This window comes from Henckelia pumila, chromosome 3, assembly GCF_033568475.1.
Source record: "Henckelia pumila isolate YLH828 chromosome 3, ASM3356847v2, whole genome shotgun sequence".
Classification (NCBI taxonomy): domain Eukaryota; kingdom Viridiplantae; phylum Streptophyta; class Magnoliopsida; order Lamiales; family Gesneriaceae; genus Henckelia; species Henckelia pumila.
The window spans coordinates 114,278,592-114,286,730 of record NC_133122.1 but is presented as its reverse complement, the minus strand read 5'-3'; positions in this window follow the sequence as shown (position 1 = coordinate 114,286,730).

Below are 8,139 nucleotides of genomic sequence, written 5' to 3'. Positions count from 1 at the left end.
ACCTTATCTATGCAGTTGATTTTTCCGCTGAGAGTATTGGGATAGAGAGCATTCCTGTTGTGGATGAATTTCCAGATGTATTTCCTGATGAGATTCCGGGTTTGCCTCCTGCTAGGGACGTCGAGTTTGGCATAGAGTTGATGCCGGGTACTTCGCCTATTTCTAGAGCACCGTATCGTCTAGCTCCGTCAGAGATGCGTGAGTTGAAGAATCAGCTACAGGATCTTTTGGACAAGGGGTATATTCGTCCTAGTGTATCTCCTTGGGGAGCTCCTATTCTCTTCGTGAAGAAGAAGGATGGGTCGATGCGGTTATGCATTGACTATCGGCAGCTGAACCGAGTCACTGTGAAGAACAAGTATCCGTTGCCTTGTATTGATGATTTGTTCGACCAGCTGCAGGGCACGTCAGTTTACTTCAAGATTGACTTGAGATCTGGGTATCATCAGTTGAGAGTCCGTGATCAGGACGTAGCCAAGACTGCATTCCATACTCGCTATGGGCATTACGAGTTCCTAGTGATGCCATTTGGTTTGACTAATGCGTCGGCTATATTCATGGATCTGATGAACCGTGTCTTCAGGGAGTATTTGGACAAGTTTGTCGTGGTTTTCATTGATGACATCTTGGTGTATTCATATAATATGGAAGAGCATGTTTCTCACTTGCGGTTAGTACTACAGACTCTTCGAGATGAGCAGTTGTACGCCAAGCTGAGCAAGTGTGAGTTCTGGATGGATAGAGTGGTCTTCCTTGGCCATATCATATCCAGGGAGGGGATTTCTGTTGATCCAAGCAAGATTGAAGCAGTACTTAATTGGTCGCGTCCGACGACAGTTGCTGAGATCCGTAGTTTTCTGGGTCTAGTAGGGTATTATCGTCGCTTCATTCTGAACTTCTCGCAGTTAGCTCGACCGTTGACGCAGCTTACCCGCAAGGGTGTGGATTTTGAGTGGTCCTCCGAGTGTGAGGAGAATTTCTGTGAGCTTCGATGGCGGTTGACTTCTGCACTGGTGTTGGCATTACCGTCAGGATCTGGAGGGTATGTAGTTTACACGGATGCTTCTCTTCAGGGGTTAGGTTGTGTCCTGACTCAGAATGGGCATGTGATCGCATACGCTTCTAGACAGCTGAAGTTTCACGAGGACAACTACCCAGTCCATGATTTGGAATTAGCAGCCATTGTGTTCGCTTTGAAGATCTGGCGTCACTATCTGTATGGCGAGAAATTTGAGATCTTCACCGACCATAAGAGTCTCAAGTATTTGTTCACTCAGGCGGAGTTGAACATGAGGCAGAGACGTTGGATGGACTTGCTTAAGGACTATGATTACGAGATTAAGTACCATCCGGGAGCTGCTAATCTCACCGCTGATGCTTTGAGTCGCAAGGTGCGACTATCCGCACTTCAGACTTGTTCTTCAGGTTATACCTTCAGTGACTGTTGTACTTCAGGTTATACCTTCAAACATAAGAAAGGTATGCAGAGTATCCAGATTTTTGCGATATTATCTGAGCCAGCCTTGTATTCGCGGATCCGAGATGCTCAGATGTCTGATTCGAAGACCCAACGTTTAGCTCGTCTAGCTAACGAGGGTAGCTTGTCTGGATTTCATTATCAGTCAGATGGCTTTCTGTGTTTGTCAGGTAGTCTTGTGATTCCACAGGATGAAGAGTTGCGAGAGGAGATTTTGTCTCAGGCACATCGCACTAAGTTGAGTATTCATCCTGGGAGCAACAAGATGTACAAGGATCTCCGTACTCGTTTCTGGTGGAAGGGAATGAAACGCAGTGTTTATCAGTTTGTTTCGAGATGTTTGGTGTGTCAACAGGTCAAGGTAGAGCACCGACGACCTGGAGGATTGCTTCACAGTCTGCCTATTCCTGAATGGAAATGGGAGTTTATCACAATGGACTTTGTGACCCATTTGCCGGTATCCCCGAGGAATTGTGATGCTATCTGGGTTGTGGTGGATCGACTCACCAAGTCAGCGCATTTCATTGCCTATAGCCGAGAGTACTCTGTGGATTGCATGGAACGGATGTACATTCAGGAGATCGTTCGACTTCATGGAGTGCCTGTGAGCATTGTCAGCGATCGGGACCCCAGGTTTACTTCTAGATTCTGGGGGAGTGTTCAGCGTGCGATGGGTACTACTCTCAGTTTGAGTACAGCCTATCATCCGGAGACTGATGGTCAGTCAGAGCGCACTATCCGTACTCTAGAGGATATGCTTAGAGCGTGCGTCATGGATTTTGGTTCAGCCTGGCAGGATCATTTGCCGTTGATCGAGTTCGCTTACAACAAAAGCTATCATACTAGTATTGGGATGGCACCTTTTGAGGCGTTGTACGGGAAACGTTGTCGTACTCCACTCTTCTGGGAAGAAGTGGGGGAGAGAAAGGCTGAGGGACCGGAGTTTATCCAGCAGGCGATAGACATTGTTGATCAAATCAAGAAACGGATTAAGACTGCACAGGATCGTCAGGCCAGCTATGCTAATATCAAGCGTAGGCCTTTGCAGTTCGAGGTCGGGGAGAAAGTGTTTCTGAGAGTGTCATATTTCCGCAAGATTCTCAGATTTGTCCTTAAGGTCAAGTTGTCTCCCAGATTTATCGGTCCGTTTGAGATCTTGGAGAGCATTGGCGATTTGGCTTATCGACTAGCCTTGCCACCGCATCTATCCAGTATTCACGACGTGTTCCACGTGTCTCTGTTGCGACGGTATGTGGCGGATGAGTCTCATATTCTGCAGCGGTCTGAGGTTCAGGTAGACAAGGATTTGACTTATGTTCAGAAACCTCTTCGTATCCTGGATTATAAGGATAAGGTTTTATGGAACAAAGTCATTCCTTTGGTTTTAGTTCAGTGGCAGCGCCGAGGCACTGAGGAAGCTACTTGGGAACTTGAGGACAGGATGCGTAAAGACCATCCTGAGTTGTTTTGATTTCATTCTTTAAGTTGTATTCAGTTGCAAACTCTGTAAACGCTTGATTTGAATAAAGAATGTTTCTGATTTCTGTATTTGAATTCGGTACTTAAGATCTGATTTCGAGGATGAAATATCTTAAGTGGGGGAGAATGTAGTAGCCCGTAACCAAAATCAGTAATTAAGGAATTAATCATAATTACTTGGGTAGAGTTCGGAAGCTCCGATCAGGATCGGAAGCACCGAACAGGATCGGAAGCTTCGATCAATATTACGTCAGGCATGACGTGTGGCAAGATCGGAAGCTTCGATCACCCCTATACGGAATCAACAAGTGATATTTTGACATGTGGCAGATCAGGATCTTCGAAAGCTCCGATGGCAGGATCGGACGTTCCGTTCGAAGTTCGGACGTTCCGATCAAGGATCGGAAGTTCCGATCAATGTCTATAAATAGAAGGCCGAGGTTTCACTTTCATTTGCCAATTCCGAGTTCTCCTTTCCATTCTAGTCCTTTTGGAGCTGTTCTAGTCTTCTTAGGCTTGGTCCGGAGGTCGACGAGACATTCGGCAGTCGTAGCGGAGTTGCGCCCAAGTTTTGGAGGCATCGACATCAAAGGGCTAACGACGGACGAAGGTATAGCTTTTGCTTCCTATAAATATTTGGGAGTATGCAATAGCTTAGTTAAGGCTTTTAGAGCACTTTAATGATAGTAGTATCATTTGGCAGTGTAGAGAAGACTATAGGCGTGGAGCTAGAGTTGGTAGAGCTTGCACTGTTTTGAGGTACGAAAGTACTGTTCGAGATATCCTGACTGAGTATACATGTATTATGTGACTGCATTATTTATATGCCATGATATTATGCTGCATTCATTTGCATCTTGCTGTATCTCTTTCGAGATGTCTGTTAGTAGGATTGTACCCTATCCTGTTAGTGGATGGACTTCCATCGATTTGGGTCCGGCGTATCGACGGTTATCTCGGTATGGGAGACACCTCCTGAAGCGACGGCACAGCGTGCTACATACCAGGGCCCGGTCTGTCTCTGTTATCTGATCCTTGACCTCGAGTCTATAGGGAGTTCACTTTGCATGCATGTATGCTCATACTCTCGCACTGAGCGTTTTATGCTCACGTCTCGTACTCTGTATTTTTTGGACACCCTATTCCATGGGGCAGGTTTGCGATTGGACGAGGAGGGTGGATCCCGGAGGGGCTAGTCAGTGGTTCGTCAGCTGGAGCTTCGCTTAGGTTTTATTACTGTTGTTTTGGGTTTATACAGCTATTCGATTTGGTTGTATATTATTGGATAAATTACAGATTCCTTTACTTGGGATTGTATATTATTTATGGTTTTCGCAGTTTCATTCTGATATCTATTTATTAAGTTAATTGCATGCCTAAGTTTTGTTTAGTAGGTGATCCGGGTAAGGATCACTACAGTTTATCAGACGGATAGGTATCACACCTGAGGTTGCTACCACAGGGTATGATGTCATCATGCCGTCTGGGCAGATTCTTACTACGACTAGTTTCATCAGGGGTTTGGAGTTAGAGCTGCAAGGACATTCCATCATGGATGATCTAGTGGTATTACCGATGACCAGTTTTGATTTGATATTGGGTATGGACTGGCTGACGGTCAATGGAGCTTCGATTGATTTTCGTCGGAGGACAGTATCAGTGAAACATCCTGAGGGTGAATCATTTATCTTCTTTGCATCCCAGAGCAGCAACGCTTTTCATGTCATATCTTTTGTGCGTTCGAGGAAATTATTGAGACAAGGTTGTCAGGGGTTTCTCGCCAGTGTTGTCTCAGTGTCAGAATCGTCCAGAAGATCCTTATCAGAGATAGACATTGTTCGTGACTTTCCGGATGTTTTTCCGGATGATGTTGCAGGAATTCCACAATCGAGAGAAGTAGAATTCAGTATTGAGTTGATTTCTGATACGGTGCCTATCTCTAAGGCACCGTACCAACTTGATCCTACTGAGATGAAAGAGCTGAAGGAGCAGATCCAGGAGTTATGGGAGAAAGGCATTATTTGCCCTAGATTTTCTCCTTGGGGAGCACCAGTGTTATTTTTGAAGAAGAAGGATGGAAGTATGAGACTGTGCATTGACTACCAAGAGCTCAACAGGGTTACAGTGAAGAATAAGTACCCACTGCCGAGGATAGAGGACTTGTTTGATCAGTTGTAGGGAGCTTCGGTGTTCTTCAAGATCGATCTACAATCTAGATATCATCAGTTGCGGATCAGAGATGCTGATGTATCCAAGACTGCTTTCCGGACACGATATGGGCATTACGAGTTTTTAGTAATGCCATTCGGATTTACTAATGCTCCAGTGGTCTTTATGGATATCATGAACCGTGTATTTCAGCCGTATCTTGAGAAGTTCATTATAGTATTTATTGATGACATATTGATCTACTCCAGGAGCATCGGGGAGCATAGACAACACTTGCAGACAGCTTTGCAGACTCTGAGGGAGCATCGATTGTATGAAAAGTTCAGCAAGTGTGAGTTTTGGCTTGAGAAGGTGGCCTTTCTTGGCCATATTATTTCTAGAGATGGGATAGCTTTGGATCAGTCTAAGGTTGAAGCAGTTCAGAACTGGAGGACTCCGAAGAACGCATTAGAGATTCGCAATTTCTTGGGTTTGGCAAAGTTTATTAAGGGATTTTCTTCTATTGCAGTGCCCTTGACATCCTTGACCAAAAAGAATGCGAAGTTCGTGTGGAGTTCTGATTGTCAGAGGAGCTTCGATCAGTTGAAGGAGGCACTCACTTCTGCACTAGTGTTAGCGATGCCAGTCGCTCATGAGGATTTAGTGGTGTTTACAGATTCGTCTAAGCTGCGTTTAGGCGCCGTACTTATGCAGTGTGACAGAGTGATTGCCTATGAGTTGAGACAGCTGAAAATTCATGAGCATAATTATCCGACGCATGACCTAGAGCTTGCAGCCGTTGTTTTTGCGTTGAAAATTTGGAGGCACTAACTGTATGGCGAGAATTGAAAGATTTTCACTGATCACAATAGTCTCAAGTACTTCTTCACTCAGAAAGAGTTGAACATGAGGCAACGCAAATGGTTAGAGCTTGTGAAGGATTACGACTATGACATTAGCTACTATCCGGGTAAGGCTAATGTAGTGGCTGATGCATTGAGTTGAAAGACGTCAGTAGTATCTTGTTTATCAGTGCAGTTGCCACTTTAGAGGGAGATTCAGAGGTTTGATTTGGAGATCTACTCAGGCGGTCATGTGCCGAGTTTAGCAGTATTGATAGTGCAGCCGACTCTTCGAGATCGAATCAAAGATGGAAAACCTACTGACAAGCAGTTACAGCGTATGAGGCAGAGGGACGAGGCCAAGGGCAGTCTTCTTTATACTGTCGTAGATGGCATTTTTCAATACCTAGGTCGGATGTGGGTACCGAACATCGATCAGTTGAGGACAGAGATCCTGACAGAGGCTCACACATCTCTGTACTCCATTCATCCAGGAAGTACGAAGATGTATCGAGATTTGCAGTCTTTGTATTGGTGGCCTGGAATGAAGAGAGACATTAGGCGATTTGTGTCAGAGTGTTTGACTTGTCAGCAAGTCAAGACAAAGCATCAACGTCCAGCAGGTTTGCTTAGAACACTTCCCATTCCGGAATGGAAGTGGGAGAATATCACGATGGATTTTGTGGTAGGTCTTCTGAGGAGTGCCAAAGGTTGTACAACGATTTTGGATATTGTAGATAGACTCACCAAGTCAGCTCATTTCTTACCAGTGAGAACTACCTTTACCCTAACTCAGTATGTAGAGCTTTATATCAGAGAGATTGTTAGACTGCATGGCATACCTATGACGATTGTGTCAGACAAAGATCCAAGATTCACATCAGCATTTTGGAAGAGTTTACACACAACATTGGGGACTAGAAAACTGTTCAGCAAAGCTTTTCATCCCCAGACAGATGGCCAGTCTGAGAGAGTGATCCAAGTTCTCGAGGACTTATTGAGGTCTTGTGTCATCGATTTCCAGGGCTCTTGGGAGACGAGATTGTCGTTAGTGGAGTTCACCTATAACAACAGTTACCAAGCGTCTATAGGTATGGCTCCTTATGCAGCTCTCTATGGGAGGAGATGTAGATCTCCCGTGCACTAGGATAAAGTTGGAGAGAGAGTTCTACTTGGCCCCGAGATAGTGCAGCAGACTGCAGATGTTGTGACTCAGATTCGTCATCGTATGAGGACTGCTCAGAGTCATCAGAAGAGTTATGCTGATGCACGACGACAAGATCTTGAGTTCACAGTTGGTGACCATGTGTTCCTGAAGGTGTCACCTATGAAGGGTGTGATGTGCTTTGGTCGGAGAGGCAAGCTCAATCCAAGATATATTGGCCCATTCGAGATTTTGGAGAGAGTTGGCATGTTGGCCTACCATTTGGCGCCACCACCCGGTCTTGCGGCAGTGCACAACGTGTTTCATGTGTCCATTCTTCGGAGATACATCTCGAATCCGTTGCATGTTCTAGATTATGAGCCTCTACAGTTGACACCAGAGCTAGCTTTCGAGGAGAGGCCAGTACGGATTTTGGCTAGGGAGGAGCGGAGGCTTAGGACGCGGGTCATACCGATGGTCAAGGTCAAGTGGCTGAATCACTCTGAGGAGGAAGCTACCTGGGAGACCAAGGATGACATGAGGACTCGCTACCCGGAGTTTTTTGGGTAAGTACTTTAATTTCGAGGACGAAATTCATTTTAAGGGGGGGGGGGGGGAGAATTGTAGAACCCAGTATTTTCCTACGGAATTCGCATGCATAATTAGGGAAAATAATTATTTAAAAATTTAGAAAATGTGGGTTAAATGATATTTATGTGTTATTATGTTATTTATGTGCATGGTTTAAAGTATTTTATCTTTTAACCCACAATTACGTGATTTTTTGATTTTTGAGTAATTAATTTATTTTATCGCGTAGACGGGACTGTGAACGGACGAGATATTAGTTTTTTCATCCAAAATATTTTATGAGATTTTTATGAGCCTTAAAATATTATTTTAAGGTATTATTTCATGAAAATTATAGTATTTATGAATATATTTATAAAGTTGCCCATTTTTAACCAAAATAAGTCATTTTAATTATTTTTAATGACCTTTTTAAATCCCTTAAATCTTTATTTCGGGATGACAAATTTATTATCAGA